General features: G+C 38.0%; 1 protein-coding gene across 2 annotated transcripts in view; it reads right to left on the bottom strand.

Annotated features, from left to right (window-relative positions):
* The window catches only part of NLN (neurolysin), a 126,425-nt gene that overhangs the window by 82,163 nt on the left and 24,858 nt on the right, over positions 1-19,404 (bottom strand). The gene's annotated exons all lie outside the window — the stretch shown is intronic.

The following is a 19,404-nucleotide window of genomic DNA, read 5'->3' as shown; positions in this document are numbered from 1 at the left end:
TGAATCCAAGAGTGGTTAAATAATTTATTCAAGCTCAAACAAACAAAAAAGAGTTAGTTGGGATTTGAATCCAAGACCTCTGATCTAGTCCTCTTCCCATACCACATTTGTTGGTATCATCTTTATTGTACCATCTTTATTGTTCAACTATCTAAAGTAATAATGCTTGTCACCCAGCTGAATTAAGAAAGAAAACGGATATAAATGAACACAATTCTTTTAGATGGAAAGGGGCAATGATTGAAATTTTTTAAAAATTGAACTAAACAAATACCAAATAAGATGAGCATTTCCATTAGGAAGAATAGAAAAACAAAATCCTTTGTCAAATATTCAGTCAAGGAAAACAAATCCCCACTTGGCCAAGTATAAACATATATGTCTCCTACACCCTGAATTCATCATCTCTCTGTCAGAAAGTGAGTAGCATGTTTTGTCATAGGTTCTCTGGTCATTGCAATGATCAGAGTTCTCAAGTCTTTCTTAGTTGTCTTTTTTTAAGGCTTATTTTTAGCATCAATACCCTTCCAATGGTGCTCTGTGCTCTTTAAAACATGGAATGAATGCCACAATCATTAAAGAATCAGAATTGCAATTCACCCAAAGGGTGATGGAGAAATGCGTGATGGGTAAAAATACTACTGACCAATAAAGACATGCATGCATGTGAAAAGTAGTGTAAAAGATAACATCAAAGAAATGAATGACAGGAAAAGGAGGGGAATGGCTGACAGAGCAATGGTGAAGGCTAAAGGATCATTTTTGTGTTTCCTGGTACCCATGTAATGTCAGGAGACCTAGAGGAAGGCCTCTAACACAATGGGTGGACCTCCAGTGGATGATATATGGGAAGCCATGAATAGACAAGAACAGGATCCAAAAGGTATGAAATTCAGTAATGCATGTACCATTGCAGGTGGGGAGTGGGGTACAATGCTCACATTGCTGAGACCCTAGATATCCTGCAATTTTAAAGGGTATGTCTCTTTTCTACTAATTCAATCAAGTGCTAATCTAATATGTATGTTCGGGAAACTGAACCAATTAGAGCTCAACCATTATGAGCTTATACAATGTGCTATGATGGATATAGTCCCTTCACATGGGCTTTGGAGCATACAGAGGTATTTCTACTGAAGGCTGTTTCCTGTCTGCTTACCAAGTAGTGAAAAAAGGCCTCTTCAACTGGTTCCTGAGCTGGAACTAGGCACGTAATCAAAAAATTCCCATGAGGGCAAACTATTCTCTCTTTTTCTTCCTTCCCTGGTTCTGAGTGAGGAGGCAATAACTGTTGCAAACTACTGGATGGTGAGATCACCAGAGAAGCCTACTCTCCCATTTGGATCAACACAGCACTATGTGCAAACGGCTCTGCTTCTGTCCCTGTTCTATTCTTCCCTGCCTTGGGTGAAGGAGTATTAGAAACACAAGGTGCTAGGTTATGTCTTTGTGCCAGATTCTATGCCAGACCTTTACTGGCTGTCAAGCCCAGTGAGGAGAGAGTTGCTTGACTCAGCAAAGTAAGAGATTAATGACGGGTAAGCTACTCGTCCATTGGCTATGCCATATTTGAGAATGAATCTGGCAAGGCACTTTTTTTTTTTTTTTAAGCAACTGCTTTAATTTTGAATCCACTTTCCCCAGAGACTGAAGTGGTTTAGAGAGTGTATGCATCTAGGTGGAATATGTTTATCCTTTGGTTCTTGCTTTATCTTTTCAGTCTCTGCAAAAGCTAATTGATGTTAATTGGTTAAATGGTACTGAGTCACTAGGTCAATCACTGATATCAGGGAGATACTAAATATAACTGGTGATTGATATTAAGGAATAACACATTGAAATGGGTGCTCAAGCCTATAGCATTAGAAGAAACACCCCATCCCCACACACACTCTTCAGGGGTACGAAGCCTAGGGGAAGATTTAGCTACCTTTGCTCTGGGAACCTGAAGTGCTCATGGGGAAAGGGGATGGAGAACGGAGAAAAAAAAATAATCATCTAGAAAGTACCTATTACATTCTAGGCATAGTGCTAAGTGTTTACAGGGTAAGTCCAGAGCCTTATATTCACATATGTGAATTCTAATGTAAAATCTTTGTTTTAATTAAATAGACAAAGGTTTTCTTTTCAAGTTGAGCAACTATTCAACACAACTAACAATTACCAAAATTCTATGGAAACCAACAATAGGCACTTTACATTTTAAGGCAAGGAAAAGAAACTGACGGCCAAAGTTATTACCAGCAGTTATCTGACAAACAGCAACAGCAAAAGGGAAAAGTAAATTAGAAAAGTAAATTTAAACAGATGATTTGTAATTCTGATACAAGTTCAGCTGTACTTAGGCAACATTTCACACCAGGAGTACAAGTGTTACTGCCTAGGTCTACTTTTCCCAGGACAGCCTCCATCTGTGGTAATTCCATTCCTTCCATGTGTGACATTTTGATTATTTTTATTTAGATACCCTGATGAAGGAATGATGACTTCCACCTTGACTACATAGATAGACCAATTACTGCCCTATCTCTGAATTTATTACCTTGATATACAAAAAGCAGTACCTTTCTGGATTCATTAACAAGTTTTATAAGGGTCAGCACAGGGGAAAAGGAACAAGTTAGAAAGCACTTTTCACCTGAGCTACTAGTTTTAAAAAACAAAACAAAACTCTGAAAGACAAAGAAAATTCTTTTCCCTCTTCACAGAAAACTTTTCTTTCTTTTCTCTGGGTTTTGTTTTTTTCCCTGATTCCTTCTTTTCTCATTTTTTGTGGTAAAAGCCTGAGCCTATCCCTGTAAGGGTTTACCCTTCAACTTCTGTAATGAGCTGGAGGAAAAAAGGAGTGCAGAGAAGCTTCTATTTAAAACACTTCCACCTGTTTGTCTTTCTTGTCTCAAGTTTACTCCTTTGGCACTGTACTTCGCCCGAACTCCCTCCCCTCTTTCCTTTCTGTTTATTTTAAAAATTTAGCCTGTGCTTTGCATCCCTGGACACTTCCTTCTCTCAATTTTTGTGCCCTAACAGCACCTGTGTTAGGATACATAGGGCATTTAAAGCCAGGAAAGCAGCTGTGCTTACTGCCCTTGGGAACAGGTCTAAGACAGTGCATCACTCCTCAACTTCCTCCATTTGCCAAGCTTAATTACTACATGCTATGCATAGAGGACAGGTGTGACCCTCTCAGTTGCTATGAGATACATGGATGATTTGAAAACAAGAGTCCTGTAAAAGAGGTGATTCCCAAAGTTACATAAAACCCTGGATTTTTTTTTCTCTCTTAAAAATTGTTAGGCCTTAACAACAGTTCATTTCTTCCCTGACATTTTTAACTGTTTCCACTGTCTAAACCATTCCCAGATACATATCTATACGCTATTTCTAACCCTGAAATAAGGCGGAATCTTCATCAAAATTTATGAGAAGGGGGTGGGTGGGCAGAGAGCCAAGATAGCGGCTGGAAAGCAGGGACTTGCATAAGCTCTCCCCCAGGTCCCTCCAAACCCCTACAAAAATGGCTCTGAACAAATTCTAGAACTGCAGAACCCATGAAATAGCAGAGGGAAGCAGGGCTCCAGCCCAGGACAGCCTGGATGGCTGCTGGGAAGGGTCTATTGCATGGAGCTGGGAGCAGAACGGAGCAGAGCCCAGCGGGGGCCACACCAGTATCAACCAGGCTGGGAGCCAGGTAGAACAGGCCCTAGGGTCCTGAATCATTGAGCTGTGGCAGTTACCAGAGTTCTTAACCCACAAACACCAAAGACAACAGAGCAGGTTAGTGGGAAAAACTTCTGGAAAAGAGTGAAAGGAGTTAGTGGTCAGCCACCGCCCCAGGGGCTGCAGAGGTGGTGCAGCTCTGAGGCTGCTTCCAGAGCCCCACCTTCAGTCACTTCCGGCCCCAGCCCCACCAGGTGGGAGAAATTAAGCAGTGGATTAGAGCGGGAGTACAAAGCCTGCTTTGCCCTGGCTGGACCTGGGCTGCAATCCTGGTTGGTGCTTCTTGGGGAAGAAGGAGCACTGGTGTGGCAGAGCTTGCTGTGTAGAAGTAGCTCTGAAAACAACAGCGCAGCCCCTCAAGCTTGGGACAAAGTACCTTCTACTCTACAAGCAGTCATACCCTGACAAAAAACTCAAGGGTCAAGTAGTTGTCTGGGAACATGAACAGGCAGTGAAAACTAACTCAGACTCAAACTCAGATTCAAACTCAAACTCTAGATTCCTTTTTTGGTGACAAGAAGACCAAAACATACAGCCAGAAGACATCGACAAAGTCAAAGAACCTACATCAAAAGCCTCCAAGAAAAATATGAACTGTCTCAGGCCATGGAAGAGCTCAAAAAGGATTTGGAAAAGCAAGTAAGAGAAGTAGAGGAAAAATTGGGAAAAGAAATGAGGGTGATGCGAGAAAACCATGAAAAACAAGTCAATGACTTGCTAAAGGAGACCCAAAAAATACTGAAGAAAATGACACCTTAAAGAATAGACTAACCCAAATGTCAAAAGAGCTCCAAAAAGCCAATGAGGAGAAGAATGCCTTGAAAGGCAGAATTAGCCAAATGGAAAAGAAGGTCCAAAAGACCACTGAAGAAAATACTACCTTAAAAATTAGATTGGAGCAAGTGGAAGCTAGTGACTTGATGAGAAACCAAGATATTATAAAACAGAACCAAAGGAATGAAAAGATGGAAGACAATGTGAAATATCTCATTGGAAAAACCACTGACCTGGAGAATAGATCCAGGAGAGATAATTTAAAAATTATTGGACTACCTGAAAGCCATGATCAAAACAAGAGCCTAAACATCATCTTTCAAGAAATTATCAAAGAAAACTGCCCTGATATTCTAGAGCCAGAGGGTAAAATAGAAATTGAAAGAATCCACAGATGGCCTGTTGAAAAAGATCCCAAAAAGAAAACTTCTAGGAATATTGTCGCCAAATTCCAGAATTTCCAGGTCAAGGAGAAAATACTAAAAGCAGCTAGAAAGAAACAATTTGAATATTGTGGGAACACAATCAGGATAATACAAGATCTAGCAGCTTCTACATTAAGGGATCAAAGGGCTTAGAAAATGATATTCCAGAGGTCAAAGGAGCTAGGATTAAAACCAAGAATCACCTACCCAGCAAAACTGAGTATAATGCTCCAAGGCAAAATATGGGCTTTCAATAAAATAGAGGACTTTCAAGCTTTTTCAATGAAAAGACCAGAGTTGAATAGAAAATCTGACTTTCAAATACAAGAATCAAGAGAAGCATGAAAACGTAAACAAGAAAGAGAATTCATAAGGGACTTACTGAAGTTGAACTGTTATGTTTACATTCCTACATGGAAAGATGATGTGTGTAATTCAGGAGACCTTTCTCAGTATTAGGGAAGTTGAAGGGAATATAGACAGAGGGCACAGGATGAGTTCAATATGAAGGGATGATAGCTAAAAAAAATGAAATAAATTTTAAGGGGTGAGAGAGGAATATATTGAGAGAGGGAGAAAGGGGGTAAATTATCTCACATAAAAGTGGCAAGAAAAAGCAGTTCTACTGGAAGGAAAGTGGGGGCAGGTGAGGGAGAATGAGTGAATCTTACTCTCATCCAATACAAATTGAGAAGGGAATATCATACACACTCAATTGGGCATCTTACTCCACAGGAAAGTAAGGGTAAGGTGATAAAAAAAAGGGGGATGATAGAAGGGAGGACAAATAGGGGGAGGAGGTAAGCAAAAGCAAACACCTTTGAAAAGGGACAGGGTCAAGGGAGAAAACTGAATAAAGGGGGACAGGATAGGATGGAAGAAAAAGTAGTTAGCCTTTTACAACATGAACATTGTGGAAGTGTTTTACATACTGACACATGGGTGATATATGTTGAATTGCTTGCCTTCTTAGGGAGGGTGGGTGGGAAGGGAAGAGGGGAGAGAATTTGGAACTCAAAGTTTTAAAAGCAGATGCTTAAAAACAAAAAAATGTTGTTTTTTGCATGCAGCTGGGAAACAAGATATATAGGGAATGGGGCATAGAAATCTATCCTGCCCTACAAGAAAGTAAGGGGAAAGGAGATGGTGGGGGGAGTGGGGTGAAAGAGGGGAGGGCTGACTGGGGAACGAGGCAATAAGAATATATGCCATCTTGGAAATATGGGGGAGGGTAGAAATGGAGAGAAAATTTGTAACTCAAAATCTTGTGGAAATCAATGTTGAAAACTAAAATATTAAATAAAATCACTAATACATAAAAAATTAGACTAACTCAAATGGCAAAAGAGCTCCAAAAAGCCAATGAGGAGAAGAATGCCTTGAAAGGTAGAATTAGCCAAATGGAAAAGGAGGTTCAAAAGACCACTGAAGAAAATACTACCTTAAAAATTAGATTGGAGCAAGTGGAAGCTAGTGACTTGATGAGAAATCAAGATATTATAAAACAGAACCAAAAGAATGAAAAAATGGAAGACAATGTGAAATATCTCATTGGAAAAATCACTGACCTGGAAAATAGATTCAGGAGAGATAATTTAAAAATTATTGGACTACCTGAAAACCATGATCAAAAAAAGAGCCTAGACATTCATCTTTCAAGAAATTATCAAGGAAAACTTCCCTGATATTCTAGAGCCAGAGGGTAAAATAGAAATCAAAAGAATCCACTGATTGCCTCCTGAAAATGATCCCAAAAAGAAAACTCCTAGGAATATTGTCTCCAAATTCCAGAGTACCCAGATCAAGGAGAAAATACTGCTAGCAGCCAGAAAGAAACAATTTGAGTATTGTGGAAACATAATCAGGAGAATACAAGATCTAGCAGCTTCTACAATAAAGGATTGAAGGGTTGGAATATGACATTCCAGAGGTCAAAGGAGTTAGGACTAAAACCAAGAATCACCTACCCAACAAAACTGAGTATAATGCTCCAAAGCAAAATATGGATTTTCAATAAAATAGAGGACTTTCAAGCTTTCTCAGTGAAGAGACCAGAGCTGAATAGAAAATTTGACTTTCAAACACAAGAATCAAGAGAAGCATGGAAAGGTAAACAAGAAAGAGAAATCATAAGGGACTTATTAAAGTTGAACTGTTTTGTTTACATTCCTACATGGAAAGATGATGTGTGTAATTCAGGATACCTTTCTTAGTATTAGGGTAGCTGAAGGGAATATACATATATATAGACAGAGGGCACAGGATGAGTTGAATATGAAGGGATGATAGCTAAAAAAAAAAATCAAATTAAGGGATGAGAGAGGAATATATTGAGAGGGAGAAAAGGAGAGATAGAATGGGGTAAATCATCTCACATACAAGTGGCAAGAAAAAGCTGTTTTGTTGGAAGGGAAGAGGGAGCAGGTGAGGGGGAATGAGTGAATGTTGCTCTCCTCAGATTTGACTTGAGGAGGGAATAACATACACACTCAATTGGGTATCTCACCCCACAGGAAAGAAGGAAGAAGAAGATAAAAAAAGGGGGGATGATAGGAGGGAGGGCAGATGGGGGAGGAGGTAATCAAAAGCAAACACCTTCGAAAAGGGACAGTGTTAAGGGAGAGAACTCAATAAAGGAGGACAGGATAGGACAGAGCAAAATATAGTTAGTCTCTCACAACATGAGTATTGTGGAAGGGTTTTGCATAATGATACACTTGTGGCCTATGTTGAATTGCTTGCCTTCTTAGGGAGGGTGAGTGGGGAGGGAAGAGGGGAGAGAATTTGGAATTCAAAGTTTTAAAAGCAGATGTTCAAAAAAAAAAGTGTTTTTGCATGCAACTCGGAAATAAGATATACAGGCAATGGGGCATAGAAATCTATCTTGCCCTACAAGAAAGTAAGGGGAAAGGGGATGGGGAGGAGTGGGGTGACAGAAGGGAGGGCTGACTGGGGATTGGGGCCATCAGAATATACACCATCTTGGAGTGGGGGGGAGGGTAGAAATGGGGAGAAAATTTGTAACTCAAAATCTTGTGGAAATCAATGCTGAAAACTAAAAATATTAAACAAATAAAAAAACCTAATTAAAATTTTTAAAAAAATTTATGGGAAAGATAGTGATGGGTGGTTTTTGGAAAGGATAAATGAAGTGCTTATAAAGCAAAGAGTAGGTGGCTAGGTGGCCAAGTGGATAGAGCACTGGACCTGGAGTTGGGAAGACACTAGTTGTGTGACCCTGGACAAGTCACTTAACCTCATTTGCCTCAGTTTTTCATCTGTAAAATGAGTTGGAGAAGGAAATGGCAAACCACTTCAGTATATTTGCCAAGAAAATCCCAAATGGGGTCACAAGGAGTCAGACACAACCAAAAAAATGACTAAACAATAAAGCAGAGACAGGCTGTTTAAGCTTTAGCTAAAGAAGATGTTGCAGGGGCATTTCATTTGACCAAATGACTTGTCATAGCTTCTCTCTAAGTTAATGTTTATTCTCTTACTGTGTTTTGCAGAATGTTTTGAAGATTATGTTTTCAGAATTTGTTCACTTAACTGGATGCAATTTTTTTTTCATAATTCACCTCAAATACAAATTTCCCTTTGAAGTTTTCCTTGACATTATTACTTCATCATTACTTCATCAACTCCTGTTTCATTTACTGTCTCTTAACACTCACTTTGTGATTCACTCAACGCTGATATCTGGTTCATGAATGTTATAACTTCTCTCAAATACTATTATAAGTTCCTTGAGGGCAGGAAACCTAAACAAATCAATTATATTCACCTAATCTGCAAAAGCACTGTTGTTTGGTACAGGCAGCAGGATGAGAAGAGCTAACGTTTAGATAAGACACTGTCTTTAATTTCAAATGTAATCTTCAGGCTACATTTTGTTCTACTGAATCAAAGTCAATTAAACAATTCTGCAAATATTAATTTAGTGCTTATAATGTGCAAGGTACTGGGGATGGGAAGATGAAAATGAAAACTAGTCCCTATTTTCTAGAAGCTATATTCTACAGGGGAATAAAACATATGTCCAGAAAACTAAATGAAAGATAATTTGAGAAGGGAGAAAATATTGGCAATTGAGGGGAACAGAAAAGGCTACCTAAGGTAGCATCTGAATTGAGCCTTGAAGAAAACTAATACCTATTAAGAGACAGAGGTAAGACTCATCAGATTGGCAAACAAAAAAGGAAAATTACAAATGCTGGAGGGACTATGGGAAAACAGATACTTCAATGCACTCTTGGAGGAACTGTAAACTAGTCCAACCATTCTGGAAAGAAATTTGAAATTATTCCAAGAAAGTGATAAATTATGCCTGGCATATAGTAAGTGCTTAATAAAAGCATCTTCCCTGCCTGTGCATACCCTCTGAACCAATGGTAATCAATATTTGATTTATACCGCGAAGAGATAAAATAAAGGCGAAAAGGACCTATATGTTAAAAAATGCTTATTGCAGCTATTTTTGTGGTGGCAAAGAATTGGAAAATGGGTGCCATCAATTGAGGAATGGCTGAACAAATTATGGCATATGCATGTGATGGCATACTATTGTGCTATAAGAAATGATAAAGGGCACAGTTTCAGAGAAACCTGGGAAGGCTTATATGAACTGATGAAATGTTAAGTAAGCAGAACCAGAACAGTTTATATATAATAACACTAAAGTAAAGACAGAAACTTTGAAAGACTTTAGAACTCTGATCAACACAATGACCAACCATGATTCCAGAGAACTCAAGATGAGACATGCTACCTATTTTCTGACAGACAGGTGATGGACTCATCATTTGTTTTGCTTGACTATACACTTTTGTAACAGAGGTTTTGTTTTTCTCCTTTTCACAATATGCGGGAGGGTGGGCAGATGGGAAGGAGAGAAGGTAGATTTTCATTGATTGAAAAAAAATAAAAAAGATGTTTTAAAAAGGGGTAGAGATGAGGAAGAAGCACACTCCAGGCATAGGGGTGACCTGTGCAAAGGCACAGAGGTAGAAAAAAGAATGATTATTTATAGCCAGCAAAGAATAAGCATAGTGGGATGCTATATTCTCTGCATTAATTATATTATTACAAGACTGTAAATATGATCTACTGTAAAATATAAGTTGTTAAAGCCTGCTTGTTCTTTTCTCATATGATCAACTATAAAATGTAAATAGTTAAAGCCTGATTGTTCTCTTTTATGAAAGTTTTCTTGAATGTGTTTGTATGTTCATAACAAACAGGCAAACGTTTGGTAAAGTAGGCATATAGGGTGGTAGTCACTGATACTTTCTTTCTTTTTTTTTTTTTTGGCAGGGCAATTGAGGTTAAGTGACTTGCCCAAGGTCACACAGCTAGTAAGTGTGTCATACGTCTGAGGCCGGATTTGAACTCAGGTTCTCCTGACTCCAGGGCCCATGCTCTACTCACTGCACCACCTAGCTGCCCCTACTGCTACTTTCTTGACTGGCTTTTTTGGTAATAATAAAGACTGTGACTCCCCCCCCCCCCAATCCTTTAGTGTTCTCTTTCCTCTTTCATATATCTTGATAATAAGATCCTTAAAACCTTCAAAATTATGTCTTTTCTTTTTATTTTAAATTATGTCTTTTCCAGTACAGCTCTCTATGTATATCTAGCTTAGTCCTACTGCTTATGGACTCTTTTTATTTTTATAGTACCATATCTAATTCTCCAATCAGCATGTCACAGATTGTTATGTTGGAGTCCCAATACAGTGGTCTCACTGTTACTGATGGAGGTAAGACTGTTATAGAAATCTTGACAGGTCTTTTCTATTTTTCTTCTGTTTGTTGTCCTCCTTTCAATTTTACTCTTAAATATTTTTTTTTAAACAAGATTTGATTTAAATGGTTATCTTACTAACTTTTCTGAAAACTTTTTTTTGTTTCTCACTCTTTTATGAGGTAATACCATAATCTTAATAAAGAAATTTCTATTTTAAATCAGTGATGGTCTGTGTTGGTCCGTTCTTTTTTTAATCAATTTTCCATTTTTCAGTTTTAGTAGCTTGTTTAAATAGGTCAAGATAGAGATGTTTCAATTGTTTGCTACATGTTCTCATTTCTATTTCTTCTTCTAATTTGGTATTGCCTTTGACACTTGTTCTAACAAGTAAGTGTTCTGACAGTACACAGATAGCTGATTCTGATATAAGTCCCAAATTAGTAACCAGTCAATTTTTGTAGATTAAAATATATTCAGTGCTTACCATGTCTAGTGTCTCATAAGTTGGTCCTCAAGAAAAATATTCAAGATACACAGATGTGAGGATTCTGAACTGTTTCTTGCATTTGTTGCTCTTAATATATATTTTCTAACACATGATACCTTTGATTCAGTGATCCCACTAATGAGAATATTCACCAAGGAATACTCACCAAAGAAGTAATTAAGAGGAAAACAAAGAGCTTCTTGTACAAAATATTTATAGCTCTGTTGTATGTAATTGTGAAAAATGAAAAACACAATTCCCACTACTGGGCATATTGAAAGCAAGGTGTAATATATAGCAAAATACTCACTGCAACACTGACAGCAAAAACACTGGGAATAAAGGAGGTGCCCAAAGATTGAGGGAAGAGCTGAAGAAAATGGGATATATGCTATGGTGGAATATTACTATACCATAAGAAATGATGAAGAAGATTTTAAAAATGGGAAGACTTAAATAAAGTGATTTGGAACAAATTCAATTGCATTCAATAAACATTTATTAAGCACATACTCTGTACCAGACACAGTGATATGAGCTGGGAATACAAATAAGAAAAAGACACACCCCCTTCACTGAAGGAGCTTACAATATAATGGGGGAAGAAAATACCCAAAAGGAAGCTGGGGCATTACAGAGAGTATTGTGGGGTATTGTGGTACATCAAAGTGATATGTACTATATTGCTATCAAGAATGACAAGTAAGAGCACAGATAAGAAACTTGGGGCTGAAAAACGTTAAGTGAACTTGTCTAGGGTCACCCAGCTAGTAAGCATCTGATGCATGATTTGAATTCAGGTCTTCCTAAACTTCAAGTATAGTATCTTTTATGAGGTCTTCATCAGCCACCTTATCAATAACATTATTTCACATTCTTCATTTCCCAGCTGTCTCCTTCAATCCTGCCTTCCTACTCTTACCAAAACTGCTTTCATTTTAGGCAAGCACACCACTCCTTAAATTGTTAAAGAAGTACAGGTTTCCAAAAGCTTCTCTGAATAGAATCTGCTGGACCCCTCCGCATTTCTCCTTCCACCTTGGACCCACGTTTACCTCCCTACTTATCCCAGGTTCATTGGTTTCCTTTGTGTGCTGATCTTACTCCAAATCCTTAGCTTCTTCCAGAGCAGAACTGTATCCTCATGTATGATTTCTCTACTATTATTTAAATAATTCCTTAAATCTGACCTAGTCCAGAGTCCATCCAATCCAGCAATTCTCAAGACCATACTCTCAAATGTCCCTCCAATTATGTATTTAACTTGTCTAAACTCCACTCCACTGCTGAAATGCAATTACGCTGGACATACATTTTCTGTCTATGTTATGACCAAAGACCAATGTTGACTCATGTCCAAAGCCCAGAGGAACAATTAATTCATACAATGTTCTTATATTTATATTTCTAATCTCAAAGGTAATTGCAAAAACCTTCTACCTTGATTATAGTTGCTTAGTAAACAAAAATGTGCAGGCATCATCTAGAACTTCACAAATCCTGTATTTCAATGCAGTGATCCAGGCTTAGCACTCAGTACTTTTTTGTACCAAAATAGTAGTAAACACAGAAGGTTTTACTAAAGCAAATAATTATCTCTGGGAAAAGAATTAACAATAACCACTATGTGTTAATTTACTAAATTGCTCATCAATTGAGGATATTTTTCAGTATAGCTAAACAGCAAAAAGTCTGCTGGATTTGGAATGAGAGAACCTGAGTCTGAATCCTGGCTTTGCCACTTATTACTTGTTTAAACCAGGGCAAGTTACCTAACCTCTGTAGGCTTCAGGGTCTTCATCTATAAAATGAGTAAACTGGAGAAGATGACCTCTAAAAGTCCCTTCTCGGGTCTTTAAAGTGCTAATGATTGGTATAGCCATCTCTCGTTATTGGGACAAAATCTGTTAATCAAAATTGTCTATAAAGTGAAAATCTATATAATGAAGATAGAGTGTGACCCATCTTTGGATGGGCCTTTGGATCCATCTTTGGGTACTGCTAAGGGTCAGGGAGGTATTCATCTCTGAATCTTTTTTTTTTCCCAATCTTTAGAGAGCTGGCACTTCAGAGGACTCCCAGGATAGTTCCACCAGGGCAGTTGGGGGACTTTTTCATAACAGCAAAAATCAGTTTATAGTTTATATAGTAAAAAAAGTATATATTATTATTTCTTGTTAAACAAAAATCTCCCAAAAAAGGGTCAAGGAATAGGGGTATTCGGTTTCTAGATCTGACATTTTACCAAAATATCTATTCACAAATAGTTCAGAATTTTTATTTTACTATTGGTATATATCCTATCTATAATATAAAGATAACTTATAAAAGGCAGAGGCCTTTTTTTGGTTTTTGTGCTGTTCAGTCATGTCTGCGACCTGATTTGGGATTTTCTTGGCAAAGATACTGAAGTGGTTTGCCATTTCCTTCTCCAGCTTATTTTACAGATAAGGAAACTGAGGCAAACAGGGTTAAGTGACTTGCTAGTAAGTGTTAAAGGCCAGATTTGAACTTAGGAAGGTGAGTTTTCCTGACTTCAGACCCAGCACTCTATCCACTGAGCCACCTAGCTGCCTGCAGAGGGCTCTATCTATGCTGTATATTAATGACATGTAATTAAATACTCAATAAATTATGTCTACTGATGATGATAAAGGGCAGATTCTATATAGTTTAGTACCTGAAAAAGAATATGGATGGTAAGTGGCATATTGGAATGTCCAGTCTTAATGACCGATGTCCACAAACATACTGTAAGAATGACTGATGTGTGAACTGATGCAGAGTGGAGTTAGCAGAATCAGAAGAACATTGTACACAGTAACAGTAATATTGTTAAGATAAACAATTGTGAATGGCTTAGCTATTTATTCCTAGGAATACAATAATCCAAGACAATCCCAAAGGACTCACAAGGAAAAATGCTATCCACCTCCAGAGAAGGAACTGATGGAGTTTGAATACTGATGGAAGCTTGCTTGCTTACTTGTTTCCTCCCTCTCTCCCTTCCCTCCTTCCTTCCTTCCTTCCTTGAGTCTTCTTCCCCAAAATGGCTGATACAGAAATATGTGTTATACATGACTGCACATCTATAACCTTTATCAGACTACTTACCGTCTGGGGTGGGGAGGGAGGGAGAGAATTTGGAACTCAAAATTTAAAAAAAATACCGAAATGTTAAAAATTGTTTTTAATATGTATTTGGGGGAAAATATTATTTTTTATTTTTAGTTTACAACACTCAGTCCCACAAGTTTTTGAGTACCAAATTTTCTCTCCCTCCCCCTTCTCTGCCCTCCTCCCCAAGATGGCATGCAATCTGATAGAGATTCCACATATACCTTCGCATTGAACTTATCTACATAATAGTCCAGTTGTAAAGAAGAATTATAACCAATGGAATGAATCATGAGAAAAGAAGAAACGAAACCAAAAAAAGAAGGAAAAAAAAGAGAGAGAGAACAAATAGTTTGCCTCAATCTGCATTCAGACTCCACAATTCTTTCTCTGGATGTGCATAGCTTTCTCCATCATGAGTCTTTTGGAGCTGTCTTTGAACCTTTCATTGATGAGAGGAGCCAAGTCTATCAAAGTCAGTCATTGCACATTGTGGCTGCTACTGTGTACAGTGTTCTCCTGGTTCTGCTCACTTCACTCAGCATCAATTCATATAAGTCTTTCCAGGTTGGAAAATATTATTTTTTTTAAATTGACTGACGAACTGGGGAATTGGCACCTCACATTTCTTTAGCCTTCTAATTGGTCACCTATTATCTTTAAGGAAAAGGACTGGCATGTGGAAGGAAGGAAGAAATATATATATATATGTGTGTGTGTGTGTGTGCATGTGTATATACATATATACATATATGTATATGTATGTATGTATGTACCTATCTATCTCAGAGGTAAAATTTCAACCTAGAACTACCAGACCCTGAGTCTGGCTCTCTATACGTTATGCTATCTCTCACCTCACATTTAATAACAGCCTTTTAATTTGGGCTTGGGCTGACCTTCTTGTCTAGGTAAAAAGAGACTAACATTTTGAAGGCCTCTTCCAACTCTAAAGTTATGATCCTGTTTTGTGAAGGGAACTGTCTAGAACTAGATGTCAACTTTATTTATATAGCCATAAACCATATTTTTATATTTTGATAGAAAAAAGTGATTTCTGACTTTCCTAGCACCTGGAACCCAGTAAGCAGTTAATAAATGTTTACTGGTGCACTGGTAAAGAATAGAAACATCAAAGTAGGCACTTTAATTCTGCACCAAAAATGGAAGAAAACATGAATGTCTCAGAGGTATAATGAGTTAGTTACCAAGTCCATCACAAGAGTTCAGAGGTCATTCCTGAATGCTACGTGTTTAAAATGAAAAAGTTATAGTCACAAGTGGAGAATGAAATAACAAAAGATAAACAGGCTTAGATTAGACCTAAGAGGGGTCTTACAGATACATCACCTGGTCCAGCAACCTCATTTTCCAGTTGAGGAAATTAAGGTCCAGCCAAGTTAAATGATTAGTCTAAGGTTACACAGCCTACCAGAGGGAGCTAATGTCAGAGCCAGAACTTGAACCCTCTGAATCCCAATGGAAAGAGAAATAGCTCTTTCTATTCTATCATAAAAGGTTTATGTACCCCCAAAGAGATCAAAGAAAGAGGAGAAAGACCTATATTTACAAAAGTATTTATATTAGTATGTGCATGCCATGCATGCGCCCTCCCCCCACCCTGTGCTTGTGCGTGTGTGCGTGCGTGTGTGTGTTTAGACACGGCCAGTATTTGCTTTGTAGTAGAAGGGAGAGGAAATAGATTTTTTTTAACTGAAAAAATAGAATAAAACTTTTAAAAAGTTTGATGCAATGACCTAAATCATGCTCAATTAGTCAACTTATGGATATTATCTATAAATGCATTAAATGAGTTTATCTTTCTCTAATGTAGCTTTGCAAATATAAAGTCAGTTACCTACCTGGGTCAAGGGTACCTCTGACCTATGTGTATCATATGGTGTCACTGTACTCCTAAGTGAAATCACTGAACTATGACTCTATTTGTTACATATTTCTTCTGTCAAGAAGGTTTGAAATTGAAAATGGAGGGGAGGTGGGAAATATGTCCAAATACAACTAATAGGCCAATTACTCAAGAGAGTACCACATATGATAGGGAAAATAGCAGGGAAACTTTCCAGTAATTGATAGGTTGTTTGTGCTTCATTTTCAAAGAGGACCAGACAACACAGGGTGATGACTTATGCATAAATTGGATTTAAGTGAAGCAGAGTTGCACAAAGTTGTCAGCCTCACCCTCTCTTCTAGAGTTGCAGAAGTCCAGTGGCAGGACAAAAGTCAAGACAACTGGCGATTGCCCAGGATGCAGTGGATGATCTTGGCTTCTTCAATAGATGTCTGACCAAGCTCTAAGCACTCCACAGCTCATGCTTTGGCTGCCTTTATGGCCGCTGGAACAAACTGTTCTCATCTGCCCATTCTTCTGGGGGAAAGTATTCACATGCTTGGGGCAGACATTTCCTTTACTCACAGACTTGGGGCCTATTGGTTATCCTCAAACTTGTTTAGTCCATCTGCCAAGGTGGTTTTACTGTGGTGTGGTCTCTGCACATACTACAGTTTCCGGGAACACAGGTGAGGGTTAGATGACTGAATGAACACCAAAGGTGGATAAGCAGCCCTGAAAAGGACTCAATAAGCCCTCACACCAGAGTTGCCAGTCCTCTCTGAACACCCCATGTGCCCCGTAGCAGGGAAATATAGCACAGAACAGGGGGAAACTCAGTAGTATTTCACAGGTACCAATAACTGGGAAGAGAGGCCGAAAAAATATTCATGGCCTCATACTGTCATACTAACGTGGAATACATAAGTAATAAGGAAAGAATATTTACTGTCTTGTATTAAGAACTCATAAATATTACCAAGACTTATTAGGATGAGACCCATGACTAGAATATAGCAATAGAAGGGTAAATCTTGTGCAAAAGAATCAAATTAGATTGACAAGGGCTGCTGGAGTGGCTTTATATTTGATGAACACCTGTGTTGAAATCCAAGAAAGTGAGAGGCCCATTATGGTGGGGAACTTAAGGGCAAGAATCAGAGGAGGATGAAAGAGGAGCAATATCCTGGGAAGACCGCCCAGTCAGGTGGATGATATGTTTCTAACACAGATCAGAAAGTGGGTATGGCTGACAACAAACTGAGATGGAATTTGGCTGTGATTGGAGAATCTCATTATCTGGACATCTGTTAGAGGTTTCTCTATGCTAAAAGGGGTCGAGGAGCTGGTAGATTCTTTTACTTATTTTGCTAATCATTTTATTTTTCAAAATGAAGGTGAAGAGACCAGAGGAAAGGCTAATCTGACTCTGATCAATAAAGATGAACGGATGGATTAGGGTTAATCTTTTTGCTACTAATGGGAAGAACCTGGAGTAGAAGCTATAAGAAAATTGGTTTTGGCTCAATATAAGGAAACACTTCCTAATAATTAAAGCCCATAAGCAGAATGGAGTAGCTTGAGAGTTCTTTCCTTATCACTGGAGGTGTCTTTAAGCAGAGGTTTTGTGGTCATTAGTTGGGGATGTTTCATAGATTTTAGAGCTGAAAGGGTCCTTAGAGGTCATCTAGTCCAACTTCTTCAATTTACAGATTAGGAAACTGAGGCCCAGAAGTTGTAGGGGAATGTATGTTTTAGATAAGGATTAGAATATAAGCCTTTGGGATTACGTCCAGCTCTGAGATTGTATGATTTTATGACTTTCACTCATTATCACTCCTACTTTTGATGGAAAGAAAAGAAGTGTGTACTCAGCAGAAAAGTATGGCAGGTAGATGTGTTAAAAAATTGTTTGTAGTGACAAATTTAATAGTCACCAACAAAAACAAATACACAAAGTAATGAATTCCACTTAAAATTCTTAATATTTAACAAGGTAGAATGTAATAAGATAATAAACAACAGAAGGGGTACAGAAGTGCTTTTGTCCGGTGTCTTCTTCCAGGTCTATTTGAAGTTCTGTGGGTAGACAAATGTAAATAATGTGCATTTTATTTGTATGACTGCTCTAATGTTAAACCATACCACAGTTAGGGAGGTGGTTGCAAAGGTTATGGGTGGGGGCTCTCCTATAGTATTCATCTGGTTCAGGGCCTGGTCAGCTTTAATCATCTTTTATAAAAGAAAAAAAGGAGCCACCCAAAGCAATGATACATTGGTAGTTGCCCTTTGCTCTGTGATCTGATCCTATACTCCCCTTTTAATTAATTAATTAAGCCCATCTTTGACAATTTGTAAACCACTCAGGAAAAGTATTTTCTCTGAAGGTTGTAAAACCCTTCCTTGAATTCCTCTGGTAAAACAAATAATTCAATTTTCGTTTTATTTTTCTTTAAATCAACATGGTGTACTCGAGGAAGTCTTAGAAGCTTTTCTTAATGCAAAACTCTGCTTCTTTATTCCCTCATGATTCCTTAGATAAGGAATAGTACTGGCACGTATTAGTATCTCCACTTGGCAGAACAGACTTTAAAGGGAATTTCCATTAATTGACTGCTATTTAATCACTGATCTCCACAATTAAATTGATGTTACAATCTTTCATTTGACTGAGTTGAAAAATGTCGACAATGAAACACATTTGTGAAATAATCATGACCAGACTTGGCCCTAAAGAAGAGATATGAGATGATCCTTCTGCCTGTTTGCAGGGGCAGGGGGTTATGGGTGTGGAACACTTAATATAATGTCAGACTTTTACAATATGTTTGTTTTGCTGAACTTTTTTGTTCCTTCTTTGTTCTTTGTAACTCTCTGGGAAGGGAAGAGGGACAAATTGGGAAATATAGGTGGTGTTAAAAGATAATAAGAAATTTAAAAAGAGAAATGTTGACAAACAAAGAGTTAAAACAATGGCCAATCCTGGGGCGTAATGGGCATTATACTACATTAAGGGGGAGTATTTTACCCTGTGATTTTCCTCTTTCCTGACCAGAATATTTCAGTGTCATATTTTACTAAATGTTGCTAATATGAAACCCTCCAACTTGAAAATACTTTCGGTTTAAGGCTTCTGATTCTATAAAATTTAATGAATTTTGTGCTCTGCCAGTTCCCTAAGTTTGTATATTGGGTTTATTTAAAATGATGGATACATGCACCAGAAACTGGCTGTAGTGTTTATTAGAAGAAAAAGAAATAGGGGCAGCTAGGTGGCGTAGTGAATA

Source organism: Trichosurus vulpecula, chromosome 1 (assembly GCF_011100635.1).
Source record: "Trichosurus vulpecula isolate mTriVul1 chromosome 1, mTriVul1.pri, whole genome shotgun sequence".
Classification (NCBI taxonomy): Eukaryota; Metazoa; Chordata; class Mammalia; order Diprotodontia; family Phalangeridae; genus Trichosurus; species Trichosurus vulpecula.
The sequence above is the reverse complement of the archived record's forward strand: the minus strand, read 5'-3'. Positions and strand labels throughout refer to the sequence as shown.